This window comes from Ptychodera flava, chromosome 5 (assembly GCF_041260155.1).
Source record: "Ptychodera flava strain L36383 chromosome 5, AS_Pfla_20210202, whole genome shotgun sequence".
NCBI classification, from domain to species: Eukaryota; Metazoa; Hemichordata; class Enteropneusta; family Ptychoderidae; genus Ptychodera; species Ptychodera flava.
In genome coordinates this window covers 42,983,725-43,008,211 of record NC_091932.1, presented here as the reverse complement: position 1 = coordinate 43,008,211, position 24,487 = coordinate 42,983,725, and the positions used below count along the sequence as shown (strand labels likewise).

Genomic DNA, 24,487 nt, shown 5'->3' with positions numbered 1-24,487 from the left:
ACAATCTAATTTTTCTTTTGCTCTTAATGCTGCTACTTGTGTCGAAACCCGGTCATCGCTGCTTGCAGCTATATTTAGGGTTTCGACACCATGGGTGCGAAACCCTCTTGTAATCGTTCTGTTTTTTATTATTATTCTTCTTCTTCTGTCGCACGTTTGGAACTCTGGAGCAAACACCGCTGGACCTAGAGTCTTCAAATTTGGCATATAGGTAGAAGTCTGCGAAAGTAAATTTTTGATCACATGACCATAATCAGGGGTCACGTGACCTTTCGGCCATTTTGAAAATAAACTTTAAAATTGACTTCATTTGCATAAAAAATGATAAATCAAAATTCTGCTCAAGTCACTTTTTAGACCTTATAGCCTTGCTCCTTCATGCCAAATATCAGGGTCACAGGATTTGCCAATTTTCAGAAGAAGATTTTTAAAGTATTATTTTTCTGATTTTTCTATGACCTTTGACCTTCCTCTACCTGTGCAGCTAAGCTATGGCAATGGCTTATTCTGGCCTATGTTTAAGTCCAAGACAGCAAACGTCTATTGGACAATGGCCAGTAGGGGACCAAATTGCACTCCACAATTTTGGGGATTCCACTTGACCTTTGACCTTGGCATCTTCCTGCAACTCATTTATTATGCGCATATCTAATTCTGAGTCAGCTAATAGAGCTAAAGGTCTGATTTTTGGTATATAGGGATAACTTAGCATTACAATTTTTTTGACAAAATGTCATGTGACTTCGATGACCTTTGACCTCAAATATACATATATGGCCATAACTAAGTAACCACAAGTGCTACACCCTTCATATTTGGTATGGTGGGAGACCTTATGACATCACATCCTGTACCTCATTAATTATGCGCATATCTAATTCTGAGCCAGCCAATAGAGCTAGAGGTCTGATTTTTGGTATATAGGGATAACTTAGCAATACAATTTTTTTTGACAAAATGTCATGTGACCCCGATGACCTTTGACCTCAAATATACATATATGGCCATAACTAAGTAACCCCAAGTGCTACACCCTTCATATTTGGTATGATGGGAGACCTTATGACATCAAATCCTGTACCTCATTAATTATGCGCATATCTAATTCTGAGCCAGCCAATAGAGCTGAAGGTCTGATTTTTGGTATATAGGGATAACTGAGCAATACAATTTTTTTACAAAATGTCAGGTGACCCCGATGACCTTTGACCTCAAATATACATATATGGCAGTGGAGTGGAAAGACAGTTGGATGTTGCATGAAATGAATATGACTATGTTATAGTGACACTATAATCCATGCTCCAGCCACATCTCTTTGAAACACTTTTATGCACTTTTTCATAAATGAGCCTTCTTGAATATCAAATCTGTGGTGATGAACCTCAATAAATAAAGAGCCTCACAGCTTATATTATTCAATGACAACTTTCCTTTAACAATATGTGCAGTTTTACAAGAGTTGTCACTACCACAATGACTGAACTTGGACTGAAACACGGCAAATGTGTATGGACGTCACTTTGATGAATGCTACGGTGACATAGTACCATCCCACCTCACAGTGAGTCATGCAGAGCACAATATGCACCAACAGGACTAGTTTACATCAATATATTTAGCAAGTGTTCTGACATAATCAGGTTCTGTTACTTCCATACGTATTGTCCCATTTGGAAAACACTCTCAATACTACAGCTTTGTCATGGGCTGTTATCATTTGCAGAAAATGCCCACATCTGACAATGCCCATAACCAAGGTGAGATCAATATTCTGCAGTTACCGAAATTAGAGGTATTGTCACATCTGTTCTATTCTATTTGGAAAACAATCTGAGTACTTCTTGTTTATTGTGCCTTGCCACCATCTGCAGACAGGGTCACACTCAGAAAGAGAATGACGCATTGTGTGTCATCTTCTATAGTCATAAAAGTTACAAGCAATGGAACATTCTGTTGTTTTCCTTGCTTCACAGATCCGTGGGATGGCAATATTGTACAGTGACACTGGTACATTAGTGTAGAGAACATTTCCATACTCCACAGTGTTGTGAGATATTCAGAATATGTTATTCACATAAATGCATTCTCTCCTGTGGCAAGACACTTCAATGTCCAAGACTTATCATCTGCTCTTATATCTGCAGAAAATATCTTCCTGGCAATGTAAATAAATGACTTGAGTATCCTTCTGTTACAGTCATCCAAATTAGAATCATGTGAACTCTCAGTTACTGTCCCGTGGCACTGTTGCACACTGATGTGAAAGTTGCTTTAATTTGAGAATGAAACATGCCTCTTTCATTGTGATTAGTCCATAGGTGAGTTGATATTGCACCCTGAAAATGAAATCAGACAAAATACATATATTACTGATACTAAAATTTGTCAACTTGGTTTAGGTCTGTTATGCCATAATATGCCATTTTGATGAGGCCAGCATTAGCTTTTAATATTTTACATTTACTTCATTGCACTATCTTAATTTCCTATATGAACTTATTAAGAATGACACAGTCAAAGTCAACAACACCGAAATTTCTACTATGTCATGTTTTTCCTGGCACAAATCACCATTCACAAAACTAAAGGTTGCATTCACTAAATAAAATTGCAGAAGACAATTAAGTAATCCACTTGTGTATAGAGAACTATTAAGAAATTCTTTCACACATATTACATGCTATTTTACATTGCAACTAAACAAGTCTGCTACTTGATAACAAATCTATTCTTAAAACATTCTCTTTTCCCAAAAATTTTTACATAAGGTCATTCATTATTTCACATACAAATAAAGTACTACAGTAATGCTATTACGAATGTTTCATTATTACTGTGCAGTGCATACCTTTCAAGACAAACAACTTCAGTGACATACTATGGCCTTGGTTTCACTAAGCTCATTGGCTAGAATGTCAGCTATATTTTCAGGGTAGAACATCCCTATCTCCATAGAACAGATTTAAATGAATGCAGATCACTTCAAGCGACTTCATTTCAGCAGCATTTGATAGTCCATTCCCTCAGTTCATTTGCAAGGCAGAAAGGGACATTTCTTGCTGAATCTCAAAATACATTGTTCAATGGTCGGTCATCTTTACTTTCTGCATCTGTTGAACTTCCATTCACCACTCCACATAATGAGTTTACAGTTTGTACACTTTTGTGTATCTCAGATCTATAATTTCACCTCTTTGCAGACCAACAACTTTAAATTTCAATTGCTACCAGAGTTACTTACATTATTGCTTCTGAAGCAATTCAACAAACACATAGCTTCCAATCATTTCAAAGCCCACCCTCCCACTGTGCATAACAGGGCCGTAACCTGACAGAACCTGGGCCGTGGGTAAATTACTAATTATTTTTCTCTCACTACACTCAAACACTACAACACTATGTCTGTGTGCAGTAAATTGTTACAGTTCAAATATAAATGTTCATTTTGTAGAATAAACATAGGATCATATGATCTTGTCTCTCCTTCAGGCTAAAATTGAATATTTACAACATACAGACAGAGATAAAATACTCTTAACACTATGGTACATCACAGTTGTGTAAATGCTAATAACATGAAATTGTCAGCTGTAAAAATAGACATGTATAGCACCTCTGTTTGTCAGTAGAACATTTTTGTAGTGGTACGGTTCAACTTGAGCTATGCATCTATTAGTGGCTATTTTATTGTCTATCCATATATCCTTAAACATATGCAATTGTAATGATGGGCATGTCATTTACATCACTGGCTGATTGAGGAATTAATAGCCAGTCAATCACTACACAAACCACAAATTGTGACCTAAAAGGTTGATACAACTAAATGTTTACATTAGTAATGCTAACTTCTACCCAAGTCACATTACACCTGCCTTCAAAGTAAATACCAGTGCTCATAACACTTTTGGAAGTAAAATGGTGATTTTTCAGGAATGCTAAGCTCCTATATTACTGAATATTATTACATGTGAAAAATTCTAGGACAGTGTGCCCTGAAGCATACACCACGTGCAGCCAAAAGTTTTAGTTAAATAAGGATTCTATACCTTTACATCTCCTATGCATAATTTCCTTGCTTTACCTGTGACTTTGTTTGGAAAGTGGTGTTTCACATTGGCTAAGAGCGCACACTGTTCTTAGATTTTTTCCTGTACCCCTTTCAGGCTACGGCCCTGTATGCAAGCACACACACACTCACACACACACACACATATGGGGACCCGTCAAAATGTGCCCTCCCCATCTGTTTCTTACTTGCATCAGGACGGGATAACTTTTTGTGATTCCTTTTCAAACAGCTTCAGAAGATGGTATATCTACACACACCTTAAAACCATATCTTGCATTAAGTTCACAAGTGATGGTGATATCATTGGAATTATGAGTCACTTGACCATTTGCATATTTATCCTTTTTCTCTACCATTCAAGGAAATGTTTCCTGAAAACTTCTACTTTGTACAATACTATTCTATAAACTACTCATATACCACATACAGCATATGTAGCACTAGCTCATCTTTCATCACAAAGGTAAACAGTTAACATGACACCTTTGCATGCATTCAAATTTTCAACAAAAGTGCATTGTGAAAACTAAAATAAGTTTATAAACTTTGACACCTACACTGTCTACATTTTTCACATAAACATGGTCAATCAATGTTCCACTTTCTGTCGTTGCCTCTGAAACACACTGTGAGAAGCCTCTCTGCCCATCAATTTCAGCAAACATGAAGACACAAATATGTTTTCATTGAAATCACCAATGATGATGTTGCCACCAGGGATCTTCTCAATCTCTATCACTAATTTCAACAGATTTCTCTTGAACACATCAGCTTTATAAGACTTAGGTCTATATATAACAGCTACTGTCAATCTTATCTCTTTAACATAGAATGCAAGATATTCCAGATTTGTTATACACAATTCCAAGATTTCAATACATTGATCCACACTTGAATAAATGCCTACTCCACCATGAGCTTGCTGCTTCAATTCAGATGTCACTGGGTCAGATGTATCGTAACAAAGTTCTCTTGGCTTGTGATAAAGTGCAAAACCACTTAATTGCAAATCATTCTGCATATCTGAGGTTGGTAGCCAAGTTTCTGTCAAGCATATAAAATCAACTGTCATAAATCTATGGTCATTTCTCAGATCTTCAAAATGAGAGTGCAAACCCTCTATGTTATGCAGCATTATGGTACATGAACTATCTGCATTATAAGTTCCTTCTGACGATGTCATGAACTTTGGCATACAGGACAGGGCAGCATCAATTTGTCATTGCAGTATATAGCTGATTCTTGGAAATCGGTTATAGTAAGTCCACTTAGAGACTTTACTCGACTTAGGGCTACATAAGCTTGTCCTGGTTGAATATTTTGTCCAATGATACTACAGCTTCATCTACAGTTAATCCTTGCACTTTATGTACAGTACTAGCCCAAGCGAGCTTCAGTGGGAATTGACGCCGTATACTTCCACAGTTATTCACTTTGTCTTCCTCACACTTGATTGGCGTGCTTTTTTCTGGTATCATTGATAATGTCTCTGTATGGCGGCGAAGTTTTGCACCAACCTTTTCATTGTCAAAAAAAACATATATAGTAGATGGAAAACTCTCTCTGGATTCCACATGTATGTATGACACAATGCCAAAAACGCCATTCACTAAACCATCAGACACATCAATATTCTTCGTCAACATCACATGAGCACCAACTGCCAGAGTAACAGTTTTTGCCAAATTAGTATTGTACACTTTACGATGTTGCCCACTCACTTTGACTAATTTCTTTGTTTTGGGATCTCTGTACAAATCCTGTGCATTAATACAAATTACATCTGAACTTAACGAGTGAAGTTTTCTAATGTTACATTCATCAACTTTTCGGTTGGTTGCAAAAATATGAATTCCTTTACCCTCCTCACCAGTTTCACAGTTTTGAAGCATAGTAACAACATGAGCATCTAAATCATCAGATTTCTGTCTTTTTCTGATTACGTTCAATGTTTCGGCAAATTCAGAGTCTTGCTGTCTCACTACTTCAGTCATTCAGCAATGGAAAAGTAATCATTCCAGAGATCAACTCCTTCACTGTTCACATACAATGCCTTTCCTTTCACTGGTGGTAATTGGTAAAAATCACCTACACCAATCACTGCTACACCACCAAATGGCAACTGATCACCAGTCTGTTTAATTTGTCTCAACCTTCCGTGAACATAGCCAAGTAGTTTCTTATCAACCATAGAAATTTCATCGATAATGAGAATTTGAAGACTGCTAAGCTTAGATCTCAATGTGTTAATCTTTTCTTCTCCAAGCGGTTGGTATGGCAGTTGTGCATCAATAGCTATTGAGAAGGTACTGTGTATGGTATTAGCATTTATATTAAACGCAGCTACACCAGTTGGTGCTGTTAACAAAACTGATACATCATCTGGATTTGGTAGAATACGAGCCAAAATTCGTGTAGCTTCATAGTACATGGCTTTGATTAAATGAGATTTTCCTGTGCCAGCACCTCCAGTTAGAAACATGTGAAAAGCTTCAACACTTTTTCCATTGACTTTGTTCAGACACCACTGCCGCACTTTGTAAAATATCTCTCTCTGTGTGCTATTTAAAGATCTTAGCAATATTACAGCTTCATTTCTTGACATTCCACACTGGTGATACACTTCTGAGGCTGACACTTTCTGTTTTTTCTCCAGCAAGTCAGGTATAGATTCATCATTTTCTCCTTCATCTGACACATAATTGTCCTTCCTCTCTTGTAAACTTTCCAATCTATCTATTTCAGACTCTGGATGAATTTGAGCCCATGCATCTTCCAAGTTATCACTTGTTCGAAGGATCTCCTCTGCTGAATCTAGTACATCAGCTTCTTTTTCAAAGACTGCTCTATTCCTTTCAACTATAGCCTTCACCCTTTCTACAGCTTTGCTACCACACTTCACTGCACCAGTGTTATAGAATTCTTCATATGAATTAAAGTTGTCAGGTTTCAACTGAGCATCAAACTGATATGGCAAGAACAGTTGAAGAATGCTTTGATAATACTCTCTTCTGGCTGTTTCATTGCTGAAAACCTTGCATATCTCACCACAGCTGGAGCAGTTCGAGTTCTTTTCTTCATATGACCAAAACCATTTTTCAGTTTAACTACATTCTTCTTTGAACATGTATTTGAAACCTCTGATGACGACATTATTCTGTACTCAGACACAAAACTAGCAAGACACATTTCATCAAATATATCTCCATCTGGTCTGTTTTTATAACGATCTACAATACTGGTCATCCAGATTTCTTCTTCATCAAGATCACCTTCTTCACTTCTCATTTGTAGAATTTCAAGAGGTAAACTCATTTTAATAGGATTATCCCCTGTTGGGATAAAGTGTACTTTTCTCGATCCTTCTTTCAACCTCAAGTTGCACACTCTATACACAGCTTCTTGGGCACTCACTTCTCGATTATTAACATATAACAATCCCAATCGTCTAAGTGCTTTCTTGGCATCTGCATTATCCTCTTTAGAAGCTTCCTTTTGTGCATGATCCAACAGTAAGCCCATTTCTCTTTCAGCTTTGGATATGTAACTAATAATGTACACAATGCAACTATATGCATCAACAACAAATTGTATATCCATATTAGCATTCCAACATCGTAACAAGTCCTTGTTGTATTGGTTTACCCACACATCACTTGATTCTCTTTTCAAGACCACACTGGTTTTCTTAGTTAATACATTGCACGCTCTCTCAAACAAGTCTTGTGTAACTCCTATACTAGTAAACAGAGATTCAACTGTTGAGAAAGTCTTCTCAGAATCTGAAAGTGCACTCCAGATTTTAGACAGAATTTTCTTGGCCTCACCTTTACTTAGTACTTTTGGTGCTTGATCTGATTCAACTTCGTCTACTTCATAGTATTCAACAGAACTTTCTGTACTATTGGAATTGATTCCACTGACTGCTTTATCAAATTCACTAACAGCCTTTCTTATGACTTCAGGCAACTGAGCATCAGTGTCAGGTCGAGCAATAAACGTTTTTTCAGAAGGTGGTCTGGGAAAGTTGAATCTACAATCAGTACCATGTTTTCTACAAGATTTTGAATGCCGTGTGCTGTGTTTTTGAACACTGTTTACAATTTCATGAAGTTCTTCATCATATTCTGAGCATGGCATTTCACAAGTCACATATTTGTCAACAAATGAAGTGACATCATCGTCATCATCTTTGTCTACTTTTGGTGCATCCTTCACCCAAAACAGACAATGTGTATGTGGTGAACCACGTTGCTGGAACTCAACTCGATAAAAGTAATCTTCAATTTTACCGATAGGTTCTGCTGGTGACATTATTACTTGAGTCAAAAAGTAATGAAATCTCTGATCAAACATTCGAGCAGCTGTTACAGGGTTATCTCTTAACACAGCACATTTCTCTGACCAGTCCAGCTCTTCTGCTTTGCGAATATCACCTTGTGCTTCAAGAATACTATCGACCATCTCAGGCCATCTCATATCAGCAGATGAAAATGAGCAAAACCACGTCGGAATACCTAGCTGCCTCACCATTGCAAACAGATCTTTCTGTGCACTTTGCCAATAAGGTGGTGTTCCTCGGATTGGTTTCAGAAATTTGTAACCTTCATCATAATTTAAAATTTTCTTTAGTGATTGTTCATCTGTCAAACTTGCAGCAGTTATATTTTCACGGCATGTTTTGCTAGACCCTTTCCGCATTGCTATAGACACATTTGACAACACTTGTTGCACCTCTGATAAACACTGAGCATAAAATATGAAGTCGGTGTTTCTCGCAAACCTGCTATCTACATTCATCAAACGATTATGAAGATATCGTGCAAGTGTAATTCTCACTTCGCGATGTCCAGAAAGTTGGTGACCCAGTAGGGTACAATACAGGGAAAGACTTTGCTTCATTACTTTCATCACTTAGCATTTCAACAGGATGATTTCTTTCTGCAGGAGCAACACAATAGATTTTGTCAAAATGCTGATCAAGAACTTCCTGAGCTATGTCAACAGGTTGAAGACATGTATCCATGAACATTCCTTGCTGCTCTTCACTATTCTTATCATCATCTTCTGCGTCTGCATTCCCTGAATTATCCTGTGATTCTGTATTCTCAGCATTATCTCCTGATTTGCTATTTCCAGCATTATCTTGTGATTCAATATTTCTAGCATCATCCTGTGGTTCTGTCTTTTGTTCATCACTCTCATGTCTTGTACCATCTTCATCAGAAATACATTCATCTCCTTCATCAATTCTGGACAATGGATTCCTCCAATCTTTATTGAAAGAAATACCTCTGTACCACTTATTGTTCATTGTTAGGTAATGAAGTGCACTTTTGATCTTCAAATCATTCACATATTGATATTGGTAATGACCTTTATAGCTGAGTTTCCGTTTCAATTTCACCCTAATCATTTGATCATCTGACTCCTGTCGCGGCAAAACATAAGTACCTTTCTCTAGGCTAGAAGGAACACAAAGAACAGGTCCATGTACACCATTCTGACCACCTTTTGGTAGAGCTAACATTTTCATAATGGAATATGCAAAGCAATCAAATGTTGCTCTAGAGAATTTAAGCATTTCAGTTCTTTTGGAATATTCATTACATGAAGATTATTAGCTGCAGCTTCTGCCGGCATATTCCCATTCAACAATTTACGATGACAAGTATAACATATCCACATTAATTTCTGTTGTTTCTGTCTCCAATATAAACAGTCACTATCACATACATCTGTGCATTGGTGAAATTCAAGACACTTCTTTGCAATCTTTGCTACAAAGCCTCCTTTCTTCGAATATATTTCTCTATTACACTGTATTACTTGATTTTTGAAAAGTTGTCGATAGCAAACTGAACATACATAATTGGGGCCATGAACTATTTCATTTCGAAACATAGTTATAACAGTTTCAATGTTCTTCTGTTTATTAGCTTTGGACTGTCGAGCGGCAAATACCCTACACTTAGTATCATCCCTGTAGCTTTCACTATCTTTATACTTTCTAATGTATCTTGCTTTAACCAACTCCCTGTGACTCTCATTTTCCTGATATTTCTGGACACTTCTTGCCTTTACAGCTGCTCTATGACACTGATTCACTTCATACTTTTCAATACTTCTTGCTTTGAGAGCTTCCCTATGACACTGGTGTGTCTATATACTTTTCAATACTTTGTGATTTCACATCTTCCCTATGACTTTCATTGTTTTCATATTTCTGAATACTTCGTGCCTTAACATCCTCCCTATGAGACTCATTGTTTGCATATTTCTGAATACTACGTGACTTAACATCCTCTCTATGACATTCATTGTCTGCATATTTCTGAATACTATGTGACTTAACATCCTCCCTATGACATTCATTGTCTGCATATTTCTGAATACTTCGTGCCTTAACATCCTCTCTATGAATTTCATTCTTTTCATATTTCACAATACTTTGTGCTCTCTTAGCTTGTCTATAACAGCCCTTGTCTGCATACATTTGTTTTGCTTGTGCTTTTTTAGCTTGCCTATAACACTCTTTGTTTTTATACATTTGTTTCCCTTTTCCTTTTTTAGCTTCCCTATAACACTCGTTGTCTGTATACATTTGTTTTGCTTTTGCTTGTTTAGCTTCCCTATAACACTCATTCTCAATATACATTTGTTTTGCTCTTGCTTTCTTATTTACAGCATTATCTATGTAGTGCGTATTCACAGCACTTTTCTTTTTTGCACGGAATTCAAATTCTGTCCAATATCTCTGTTGTTGCTTTTCTCGTTTTTGTTTCTTAATCAAAGTACTTCGATCAGTAACTGTACATGGTCGTTTCCGTTTCAAGACTCGATGTGCTATTGATCTACAAATCTCATCAACAGATACTACATTCTCCTCATACTTCAGTTGTTTTCCAGCTCTTTTTCTCCCATCGACATGTTTTGGGTCCACTACTTCATTTACATCAGTTCCTAAACTCCTCTTAACTTTACGTTGTGGAACATTTCCCATGACTTTAGTTGTATTCGTTGATGTATTCATTGCTTGTGGCCACATTCATACACCAAAACTCCTGGAGGCTTGACACATTCCACAAATTCATAGTGAACTTCCATACAGTGTTTCAGAAATATTGATTTACCAGTAGTTATGGTGTTCTTGTTAACCTGAATGCTGGAATATTTCAACCATTTACCTCTACTAAAAGTGACAACATCTGATTTCAAAAGGTTTGCAGTTGCTAGTATCTCTACTTCAGTTGCCCATGTTCCCAAATCTTGCATATGAGATTTTACAAGGTAATCATCAACTGACTGGTATCCTGATCTTAAATGAGAATAGAATACTGCCCCATTCTGTTTAAGATGGTTGACAATAGCCATTCGCATTACATTGTGATTATCCTCTGTACCAGACAATGCATATGATACCGCTCTAAAGAAACAATTTCCATCCTCCTTGATTTTCTTTGTTCTACAAGGCTCACCCATTTCAATACCTGGACCACTGTATAAATGTGTAACATTTTCATTCTTAATGCTTAGTTCATTGCACAGCATTTCACACAACTCAAAATCCAAAGGGCAATATAACTGTGGTGTCTCTTCTATGCCAACAACAACTACTTCATCATCATTGTTACTGTCTCCATTACTTACATTGGCAACACAGTCAGATTCAATATTCACAGTAATTCCAGTCACTTCAAACTGTTCATTTCTACCAATACCCATAGAAGTAGCTAAATTACAGCAATGTTTATACACTACCTCAATACTGTCCAATGGTATCAGTACACTTGTGCCATTTGCTGTAACCATGCCATTTGAGTCTCTTGAGTGACTGTCAAATGTATAGAAGATATTCTCTTTCTTCAATACGGCAAAAACAGCTGCTCCAAAATTAACAAAACATGCATCATATTGTGTTATGTCACTACTAATGCATTGTACAAAGACATCACAAACTATCTATATTGATATCTTCACCTATTAGACCTGTGACAGATTGTCCAAAACTTGACTTAAACCTTGTGTCAAACAATTCAATAGACTGTGGTAGTTCTGTGACTAAAAGATAAACATCCATCACTGATGGTGATTGCTGCACACAACCATACAATTCATTACCTGTTTGCAGTATTATATCCATGTCGCATGTATTCCACATTTGCACATTTTTTATTTTACTGTACAGTACAGAAACATAGCTATTAGCAACACACTGCCTTCCACTGTTCTCACCAAACTGAGCATGACTTTGGTTAAAACTGCCCTGCACTAAGTCTGAGCATTCAATTTTAATCTTAACCTTCTCACTGTCAATCATTTATCAACTTTAATGTCACTTTCATTGCTCTCACTTGATATTCAGTATTACTTGTAGTTTTCATTGCCATACTACTCGTGTCATGTTCTGATGTCTCATTTCCTTCCTTGTATGAAATAAATCTTTCCCTAGTACTTACATTGTCAATTATAAATAGCTTTTCTTCTCCTTGATCATTAGGCACTATTTCCTGTCCAACGCAGCATCATCAATGTTACTAACATCAGCAATGGCAATATCTCTATGTGTTTGTCATCCTCCTTTGAATCCATGGCAATGTATTACAAGTGTCATTACAGTCTACAGAGAAACTCTTATAATTCATAGCATCAATAATTCTAAACTGGTTTCGAACTTCATTTTGGCATCACTCTTAGCATTAATATTTCAATAGTGTTTCCAAGGTCATTTGCAATATCATTCATAACATTACTCTTTCCAATGTTCTTGCCAAGTTCATTTGTCATGTCATAAGAGTCTCGAAGGACAGCAATAAGGGCAGCATTGTCAGATTCATTTGCCATGTCATTACAGTCCTGAAGAACCACATTTGCACATTCATTTGCCATGCCATTAGAGTCACGAAGGACTACATTTCCAGATTCATTTGCCATGTCTCTAGAGTCCCGAAGGACTACATTTCCAGATTCATTTGCCATGTCTTTACAGTCCCGAAGGACTACATTTCCAGATTCATTTGCCATGTCTTTACAGTCCCGAAGGACAACATTTCCAGATTCATTTGCCATGTCTTTACAGTCCCGAAGGAATACATTTCCAGATTCATTTGCCATGTCTTTACAGTCCCGAAGGACTACATTTCCAGATTCATTTGCCTTGTCATTACAGTCCCGAAGGACAACATTTCCAGATTCATTTGCCATGTCTTTACAGTCCCGAAGGACTACATTTCCAGATTCATTTGCCATGTCATTAGAGTCCCGAAGGAAACTTTTCCAGATTCATTTGCCATGTCATTAGAGTTCCGAAGGACAACATTTCCAGATTCATTTGCCATGTCTCTAGAGTCACAAAGGACTGCATTTGCCACATCATCAGAGTCCCAAAGGACCACATTTTCCGATATATTTGCAATGTTTGATGGGACACGACCCAAACTCAACCTCTTCTTCAGCACTGCACTCCTCTTCCAATTCTTCTTGCGTGGCATCTGAAAGATATTGAGACATAATATTAACATCAAAGCATAACTTAACAGGCCATTTTCAATAACATGGTCCCCTGCAAATATACATATATACATACATATACATATAAATACTGACATACATATAAATACTGACATACAGACACACAATATAAAAATACAGTACACAACGAAACTTGCGTTCAGACTCGGCGGGTTTTTGACGGCGATTAGACGCGTTCAAGACGCGTCCGAGACGCGTATAAGACGCGTCTAAAACACGACCCTTCCAGCTCATTATCTCACAATGGAAAGAAGGTCATGAGTGGCCCTTGTTCTGTAAATACAATACTCCACCTATTCCCGTTTTTGTCATATTCTAGACGCTCCAATTCCTTTCTTCTACCATAATAAAATGTTGTCTAACCTAGCAACTTTTTGCCTAGTCGATGTTTTATAGTGCAAACATTGGAGAAAAGACCGATTGATTATATGTTGTTGCTCCAAAACCACCCAGCTAAACTCATTGCATTACCGATATCGAGTTGACCATGCGTTGCTCAATTGGGCTTCGTTTAAATCCGCCTGTTTACACAGTGGTTTTCCTCAGGTAGATATACAGGTAGAGTCACTCCGGCAAGAAACTTCGACAAGGGGGCGGGGCATGTTTAATCATATTAAAACGACTATATGACAAGGTGCATAATAAGTGAGAATAAAGACATCTCGTGGTTAGAGCAGACGCTTATAAATAGCACATTTTTAAAAAAATGAAACTTTTTTTGTTGGTATAATTTGATGAATCAAAGGTTTAGGATACAATGTTACTATCGGTAAATTGTTTGGAGCACAACGAGATGGAAACAGTTACAAATTTGTTGGCATGAGTGTGCAGTTTTTCTTTAATTTGAAATAAACACACTAAACTTGTGATCGCAAAATAAAAGTGCGAAAGTGAAGTTCACTAATTGAATGGAGGTCAAACCCCCTCCCCCTCCTAAACGAATGAATTTCGCTTTTTGAACTTCTGCGACAATCTGAGACGGTCCCTAAGGATTCAAATATGTAACTAGCTGAAATAAAAATAATTAATTTCTTTGACTGCTGTCATTGTATCGCCACTTTATATAGCAAGTGTAATTGCCTTTGGTCAAGTCCTTCAAACTATATATTCCAAACTTGAAAGCTCATTATATATGCAAACTATAAATTAGCTGACATGAAAACTTACGTGCAAAATGACTTCCAATATTGGTATAACCTGGTATAATCATTAATGTACACTAGCATGTTATGCCAACTTGATCAAATAAATCCAAGTATATATCCCTAAAGTTCATTAAATACACAAATTAGGAACTGGCTGAAGCAAAAATGCTTAATGCCTTTCAATGTTAGCCTACATAATACCCTAGTATCTTTAATGTACATAGCAAGTTTCATCAATTTTGGTCATGTAAATTCATATATATATATCCCTAATTTCAAAACTTCATTAAATATGCAAATTAGGAGCTTCATGAAGTAAAAATGCTTAATGACTTTCAATAATGTTGTATCATAGTATCTTTAATGTACATAGCAAGTTTCGTCAACTTTGGTCTAGTCAATACACATAAATATCCCTGATTATGAAAGTTCATTAACCCTTTTCCTGCCAGAAAGTAAAACTGTATCACTTCCCCATCAGCCAAGTCAGTAAAAAGCGGTATTGAGCCAAAACATGACGTATTTTCACCCACTTGGCTTGGTATGTTATAGCATCTTTTGTCCCAAAAAAATCAACTTTACGGTATTATGTTTTCAACAGCCTTCAAATGTACAGTATTATGTTAAAATACATCATATTGAATATGTTGTGTTTCATAAATTTCAACCATCTTGACCTGGTGGTGAAATATGGACTTGGCAGGAAAAGGGTTAAATATGCAAATAAGGAATTGACTAAAGTTCAAATGCTTAATGACTTTCAATAATGTTCTATCATAGTAGTATCTTCAATGTACATAGCAAGTTTCGTCAACTTTGGTCTAGTCAATACAGATAATATCCCTGATTATGAAAGTTCATTATATATGCAAATAAGGAATGGCTAAAGTTCAAATGCTTAATGACTTTCAACAATGTTCTATCATAGTATCTTTAATGTGCATAGCCACTATCATCAACTTTGGTCTCGTCAATTCAGATAAATACCCCTAATTAGGAAAGTTCATAAAATATGCAAATTAGGAATTGGCTGATGTAAAATGCTTAGTGACATTTAATTTGTTCTATCATAGTATCTTTAATGTACACAGCAAGTTTCATCAATTTTGGTCATGTAACTTCAAATATATATCCTTAATTTCAAAAGGTCATTAAATATGCAAATTAGGATTTGGATGAAGTAAAAATGCTTAATGACTTTCAATAATGTTAAATCATAGTATCTTCAATATCCGTACCAAGTTTCGTCAATTTTGATTGAGTAAATTCAGATATATACTTCTAATTAGGAAATTTCATTAAACATGCAAATTAGTAATTATCTTTCACGTCACCCCTTAATATCTTTCAAAGCTGATATATCTTGGTGTGATCAACATTTGTAGCGAATCTCATCAAATTGTGTGCAGTCGTTGTCAATATATTTCAGTTTTTTTTCTAAAATCATTAATTATGCAAATGAGCTAAAAGTAAGCAAGCCACACCACCAAAAACTAATCAGTTCTTGCCATTTGCAAACTGAATCTATGTACCAGATTTTACTCTGATCTGATCAGAGCCGTTTTTGAGATATTGAGTACACAGACAGACAGACAGACAGACACACACACACACATACACACAGACAGACAGACATCGCTGCAACATATGATCACGTGTGTCAACACGTGAGCAAAAAATCTCATCTGCAGCCCATCATCCATGTACACACCAAATATCAAGATGAAATGTGCAGCGGTTTTGGATTTTTTGATGTTGAGGGACACACATACATACATACAGACAGTTCCCTAGCCTATAAGAATAGCTTCCATTGCCATATATACATAGGGCTATGGGAGCTAAAAATCATAGTATAGCATATTCAACAACTTTGTAGCACCATAATATCTTATAAACATCAATCACACACACAAGTTGACAAACAAATTTAAGCTTATATTGGGTTTTTCAAATTTTGTTGAAATGTGCAGAGTTCCAGAATTTTTTGTAAATGTTTGCTGTTTTTTGTCCAATCAATATTTTTGTCTACACTGGCTTGTCTGATTGCTTTGAAAATTGCTGTGGACCTTCCGTAACACAGTATAATCTCAATGAACATTGTCCTTGATGCTATTTTTTATATTTACTTACACAGTTACTGATTACATACAAAAGCCACATTGAAACTACCATGTTGTCCCTAGCATTCATACATTCCTAATACTACAGTACACTAGTTACTTTATGATAAGTGTACATTCAAGATCACTTTTACACTGGAATGCTTTAGCGTAAATATCTTTTCCTACATAATTTCACAACAACAGTATTCATCACATTTACTGATTATTACTCTCACTATGAAAATAAAACCAGCTTCTTACAACAAGTCATCAACATGTATAACTATTTGTCACTTTCTTTGTCTTTTATGTATCACATCTCTTCAAAATCTACACTCCACATCAACACTCAGTCGACAGTCTAATAATTACTTAATCTAAGTACTATATTTGTGAACAATCACAAAATCGCAATTTTCACATGTCACTAAGTCAGGTTACTAGCCTATATTTGTCGCTCTGATGGTTGCTATTTATTTACTAAAAAATACCACAACTTAAGACCAAATGTTCCGCCATTTATCACACAAGCCTATCGTTTTGCCACGGAATAGCTAACTGAGCAAATATGATATTTCCCTACTTTCCTCGTTCTGGACATATTCTGTCGTATCGACGCAAAATCAAGATGGTGCCAAGACAACAGTATCACTATCACCAGCACGAAATACTCGTCACTTTATATACGGCACATTTCCACGACTTATTGTTGACACCACTGAATGTAAAATACCCAGAAGGAAACAGATATATTTCACGATACAAACCTGCCAATCTCACTATCATTAACAAAGACCCATTACTTTGAACACATTTTTTTCACCGTCCATTTCTGCTGTCTTGGAATATTGCGCAATTGAAAACGCCATGTGACTAAACTCAAGACACCATATTGGAAGATCGCGAACCCATTTTAATGTTTCAAAATCTCCTTCGGAATCAAAAATTTCCGCTATATAATTATTGTCGAGTGTTGTACGAACTCCCAACACACATCGACACATAGTCTAAACCTCATGCATAAGTTTCCTAAGGTCTAAAATTCGAATCAATCGGCAGTAAAAAATAGACATGTGAACATACTCACCTTGACTTGAACGTCATCTGAGAGATGTCGATTCGTTTTCGAATATTCGAGACATGTCTTCAGACGATTTTTAAATATATAACGTGAATATCCTGCATATTTAGTGACACTTTACCGTTACACTTGTTCAGTATGTTCAGTTTTTTACTGAACAGCAATGTAAATAATGCTGCAACTTTAAAATCGGCTTCGGTTACCCGATTACTAAAAGTGTAATCCTAAACTGATTCAGAACCCGGCGCCTTTTTTAATGAACGCAATGCATTCCCAAAACATTCTCCATTCTGTCCCCTTGGTGGCGCCACCCTGGACTGAAATTTCAATAGTTAAACATACACTTTCAAAACAAAGTTGTACCCAATGTAAATTACAGGTCTGGTTTATGATTGACAGGCAAAAATATGGGGCTACAATTATACCTGTAATTGAACACGTGATGCACATATCCCACTCTTTAAAAATATAGGGATAACTATGGCATTCCATTCCTTCGACAAAACTGCTATTCTCTACATATTTGATAGGATATTAGACCATAAAATATCATATCTTGTACCACAGGTCTGATTTTTAGTATATAGGGATAACTTGGTAATACAATTTTTTTTGACAAAATGTCATGTGACCTTCATGACCTTTGACCTTGAGTATACGTGTATGTCCATAACTTAGTAACCACAAGTGCTACAGACTTCATATGTGGTATGATGGGAGACCTTATGACACTGCATCCTGTACTTCATTAATTATGCGCACAATCTAATTTTTCTTTTGCTCTAATGCTGCCACTTGTGTCGAAACCCGGTAATCGCTGCTTGCAGCTATATTTATTATTATTATTATTATTTTTCTTCCGCCTCCTAAATGCGCTTGCCATTCGAACACTGTTGCACCTAGAGTCTCCAAATTTAGCATATAGATAAAACACCTCGCAAGTAATTTTTTGATCTCATTACCATAACAATGGGTCACGTGACATTTCGGCCATTTTGAAAATAAACTTTAAAATTGAGCTCATTTGCATAAAAAGTGATAAATCAAAAATCTGCTCAAGTCACTTTTTAGACCTTATAGAATTGCTCCTTCATGCCAAATATCAAGTCAAAGGTCTTGCCATTTTGAGAAGAAGATTTTTAAAGTATTATTTTTCTGATTTTTCTATGACCTTTGACCTTCCTATACCTGTGCAGCTAAGCTATGGCAAAGGCTTTTTCTTCTGGCCTATCTAAGGGTCCCAATAGGCAAGTGTGTCTTGAACAATGACCTTTTGGGGGACCACATTGAACACCGAAATTTTGGGAATGCCCCTTGACCTTTGACCTTGGCACCATTTAGCACATTATTAAATATGCACATATGCAATTCTGGAGTACCAGATACAGCAAGAGGTCTGATTTTTGCTATGAGGAGGCAAACAAAGTTTTTGAGGTCAAAGGTCATCCTGGTCACGTGACATTTTGTCAACACACTTTGCTCCTATACTTCTCCCTGTGTACCAAAAATCAGATCCCTAGCTCTATTGGCTAGCCCGGAATTAGATATGCGCATAATTAATGAGCGAGGTGATGTGGTATCATATTGTCTTCCATCCCACCAAATATCAATTCAGTAGCACTTGCGGTTACTGATTTACAAGCCTATTCGTGAAATCGAGGTCAAAGGTCATCCTGGTCACGTGACTCTTTGCCAAAAATCTTGGCTTCCACTCGTCTCCCCATGTACCAAAAATCAGACCCCTAGCTCCATTGGCTTGCCCAGCATTGGCATTAGCAGCCTCTGTGCAGTAATGCTGGCTGAGCATATTCCCTATTCATAAGCTATAGGCTGGCCTCGTACGTAACTCAATGAGATGAAAGCTCGCTTGCTTCACATTCTGGAAAAACTGATCTGATTTTGCAATGAATCTCATGTTGGCTCTAAAATCAGCTTACAACCCATGCTCTATCATTGTAAGCCACTAGCTGAGTGCTGATCAGCTGCTATTCAAACATAGAGACACGCACTACTTTTTGAACCGGACTATCTTCGTGGGTAACGGATGACCTTTGACCTAGTAGCTCTACCTTTGACCTAAGCATCTCAACAGCATATCCCTGTGTATGTGTACCCTGGCCCATATGCCTACAGCTTTCTCCTATTGCTTTCATTAGGGTTTCGACACCATGGGTGCGAAACCCTATAGTAATCGTTCTGTTTTTTATTATTATTATTAGGGTTTCGACACCATGGGTGCGAAACCCTATAGTAATCGTTCTGTTTTTTATTATTATTATTATTAGGGTTTCGACACCATGGGTGCGAAACCCTATAGTAATCGTTCTGTTTTTTAGGGTTTCGACACCATGGGTGCGAAACCCTATTGTAATCGTTCTGTTTTTTATTAGGGTTTCGACACCATGGGTGCGAAACCCTCTTGTAATCGTTCTGTTTTTTATTATTATTATTATTCTTCTTCTTACGACGAGCTTTTGCAACTACCACGCGAACACCGTTGCACCTAGAGACTTCATATTTGGTACACAGGTACAACTAAGCAAAAGTAATTTTTTTATCACATGACCATAACAAAAGGTCACGTGACCTTTCGGCCATTTGAAAATAAACTTTAAAATTGACTTCATTTGCATAAAAGGTGGTAAATCAAAATTCTGCTCCAGTCACTTTTTAGACCTCATAGCCTTGCTCCTTCTTGCCAAATATCAAGGTAACAGGTTTTGCCGATTTTGAGAAGAAGATTTTTAAAGTATTATTTTTCATATTTTTCAGTGACCTTTGACCTCCCCTATAGATTTACAAATGCCCATTATAGGCTAGCCAATAGAGCTAGGAGTCTGGTTCTTTTTCGACATAGACGATCATTGGCTGTTTATGTTCACTGAAATATTTTGGGTCAGGTCACGTGACCTTGACCTCATTAATTATGCGCATATCTAATTCTAGGCTAACCAATAGGGCTAGAGATCCGAATTTTGGTACACAGGGAGTACTATCGGATAGAAATCTATTGAAAATATGTCACGTGACCAGACCTCATTAATTATGCGCATATCTAATTCTAGGCTAACCAATAGGGCTAGAGATCCGAATTTTGGTACACAGGGACTACTATGGGCTAGAAATCTATTGCAATTATGTCACGTGACCAGACCTCATTAATTATGCGCATATCTAATTCTAGGCTAACCAATAGGGCTAGAGATCCGAATTTTGGTACACAGGGAGTACTATGGGATAGAAATCTATTGCAAATATGTCACGTGACCAGACCTCATTAATTATGCGCATATCTAATTCTAGGCTAACCAATAGGGCTAGAGATCCGAATTTTGGTACACAGGGACTACTATGGGATAGAAATATATTGCAAATATGTCATGTGACCAGACCTCATTAATTATGCGCATATCTAATTCTAGGCTAACCAATAGGGCTAGAGATCCCAATTTTGGTACATAGGGACTACTATGGGATAGAAATCTATTGCAAATATGTCACGTGACCAGACCTCATTAATTATGCGCATATCTAATTCTAGGCTAACCAATAGGGCTAGAGATCCAAATTTTGGTACACAGGGACTACTATGGGATAGAAATCTATTGCAAATATGTCACGTGACCAGACCTCATTAATTATGCGCATATCTAATTCTAGGCTAACCAATATTGCTAGAAATCCGAATTTTGGTACACAGGGACTACTATGGGATAGAAATCTATTCCAAGTATGTCACGTGACCAGACCTCATTAATTATGCGCATATCTAATTCTAGGCTAACCAATAGGGCTAGAGATCCCAATTTTGGTACATAGGGACTACTATGGGATTGAAATCTATTGCAAATATGTCACGTGACCAGACCTAATTAATTATGCGCATATCTAATTCTAGGCTAACCAATAGGGCTAGAGATCCAAATTTTGGTACACAGGGACTACTATGGATAGAAATCTATTGCAAATATGTCACGTGACCAGACCTCATTAATTATGCGCATATCTAATTCTGAGCCAGCCAATAGAGCTAGAGGTCTGATTTTTGGTATATAGGGATAACTAGCATTACAATTTTTTTTGACAAATGTCATGTGACCTCGATGACCTTTGACCTTGAATATACGTATATGTCCATAACTCAGTAAGCACAAGTGGTAAACCCTTCATATTTCGTATGAGTGGAGACCTTATGACATCACATCCTGTACCTCATTAATTATGCGCATGTCTAATTCTGAGTCAGCCAATAGAGCTAGATGTCTGATTTTTGGTATATAGGGATAACTTAGCAATACATTTTTTGACAAAATGTCATGTGACCTTCATGACCTTTTACCTTATATATACATATATGGGCATAACTAAGTAACCCCAAGTGCTAGACCCTTCATATTTGGTATGATGGGAGACCTTATGACACCACATCCTGTACCTATTTAATTATGCGCATATCTAATTCTGAGCCAGCCAATAGAGCTAGAGGTCTGATTTTTGGTATATAGGGATAGCTTAGCAATAAAAATTTTTTGACAAAATGTCATGTGACCTCGATGACCTTTGACCTTAAATATACCTTTATGTCCACAACTTGATAACCACAAGTGCTACAGACTTCATATGTGGTATGATGGGAGACCTAATGACACTGCATCCTGTACTTCATTAATTATGCGCACAATCTAATTTTTCTTTTGCTCTTAATGCTGCTACTTGTGTCGAAACCCGGTCATCGCTGCTTGCAGCTATATTTATTATTATTATTCTTCTTCTTCTTCTTCTTGCGACGAGCTTCTGCAACTACCATGCGAACACCGTTGCACCTAGAGACTTCATATTTGGTACACAGGTACAACTCAGCAAAAGTAATTTTTTGGTCACATGACCATAACAATAGGTCACATGACCTGGCGGCCATTTTGAAAATAAACTTTAAAATTGACTTCATTTGCATAAAAGGTGGTAAATCAAAATTCTGCTCCAGTCACTTTTTAGACCTTATAGCCTTGCTCCTTCATGCCAAATATCAAGGTAACAGGTCTTGCCGATTTTGAGAAGAAGATTTTTAAAGTATTATTTTTCATATTTTTCAGTGACCTTTGACCTCCCCTATAGATTTACAAATGCCCATTATAGGCTAGCCAATAGAGCTAGGAGTCTGGTTCTTTTTCGACATAGACGATCATTGGCTGTTAATGTTCACCGAAATATTTTGGGTCAGGTCACGTGACCTTGACCTCATTAATTATGCGCATATCTAATTCTAGGCTAACCAATAGTGCTAGAGATCCGAATTTTAGTACACAGGGACTACTATGGGATAGAAATCTATTGCAAATATGTCACGTGACCAGACCTCATTAATTATGCGCATATCTAATTCTAGGCTAACAAATAGAGCTAGAGATCCGAATTTTGGTACACAGGGACTACTATGGGATAGAAATCTATTGCAAATATGTCACATGACCAGACCTCATTAATTATGCGCATATCTAATTCTAGGCTAACCAATAGGGCTAGAGATCCAAATTTTGGTACACATTGACTACTATGGGATAGAAATCTATTGCAAATATGTCACGTGACCAGACCTCATTAATTATGCGCATATCTAATTTTAGGCTAACCAATAGGGCTAGAGATCCGAATTTTGGTACACAGGGACTACTATGGGATAGAAATCTATTGCAAATATGTCATGTGACCAGACCTCATTAATTATGCGCATATCTAATTCTGAGCCAGCCAATAGAGCTAGAGGTCTGATTTTTGGTATACAGGGATAACTTAGCATTACAATTTTTTTGACAAAATGTCATGTGATCTCGATGACCTTTGACCTTGAATATACGTATATGTCCATAACTCAGTAACCACAAGTGGTACACCCTTCATATTTGGTATGATGGGAGACCTTATGACATCACATCCTGTACCTAATTAATTATGCGCATATCTAATTCTGAGCCAGCCAATAGAGCTAGAGGTCTGATTTTTGGTATATAGGGATAGCTTAGCAATAAAATTTTTTTGACAAAATGTCATGTGACCTCTATGACCTTTGACCTTAAATATACCTATATGTCCACAACTTGATAACCACAAGTGCTACAGACTTCATATGTGGTATAATGGGAGACCTAATGACACTGCATCCTGCACTTCATTAATTATGCGCACAATCTAATTTTTCTTTTGCTCTTAATGCTGCTACTTGTGTCGAAACCCGGTCATCGCTGCTTGCAGCTATATTTATTAGGGTTTCGACACAATGGGTGCGAAACCCTCTTGTAATCGTTCTGTTTTTTATTATTATTATTATTATTATTATTATTATTATTCTTGCGACGAGCTTCTGCAACTACCATGCAAACACCGTTGCACCTAGAGACTTCATATTTGGTACATAGGTACAACTCAGCAAAAGTAATTTTTTGGTCACATGACCATAACAATAGGTCACGTGACCTGGCGGCCATTTTGAAAATAAACTTTAAAATTGACTTCATTTGCATAAAAGGTGGTAAATCAAAATTCTGCTCCAGTC

At 36.8% G+C, this 24,487-nt stretch overlaps 1 protein-coding gene and 1 long non-coding RNA gene across 2 annotated transcripts in view; one reads left to right on the top strand and one right to left on the bottom strand.

Annotated features, from left to right (window-relative positions):
* Nucleotides 1–24,487, top strand: part of LOC139134046 (mitochondrial enolase superfamily member 1-like) — a 90,724-nt gene that overhangs the window by 23,390 nt on the left and 42,847 nt on the right. The gene's annotated exons all lie outside the window — the stretch shown is intronic.
* Nucleotides 2,127–13,573, bottom strand: LOC139134019 (uncharacterized). The gene is made up of 3 exons (XR_011552693.1): nt 12,535–13,573; nt 11,837–11,958; nt 2,127–2,339 (listed from the first exon to the last, which is right to left on the bottom strand). It is a non-coding gene; the product is annotated as an uncharacterized lncRNA (long non-coding RNA).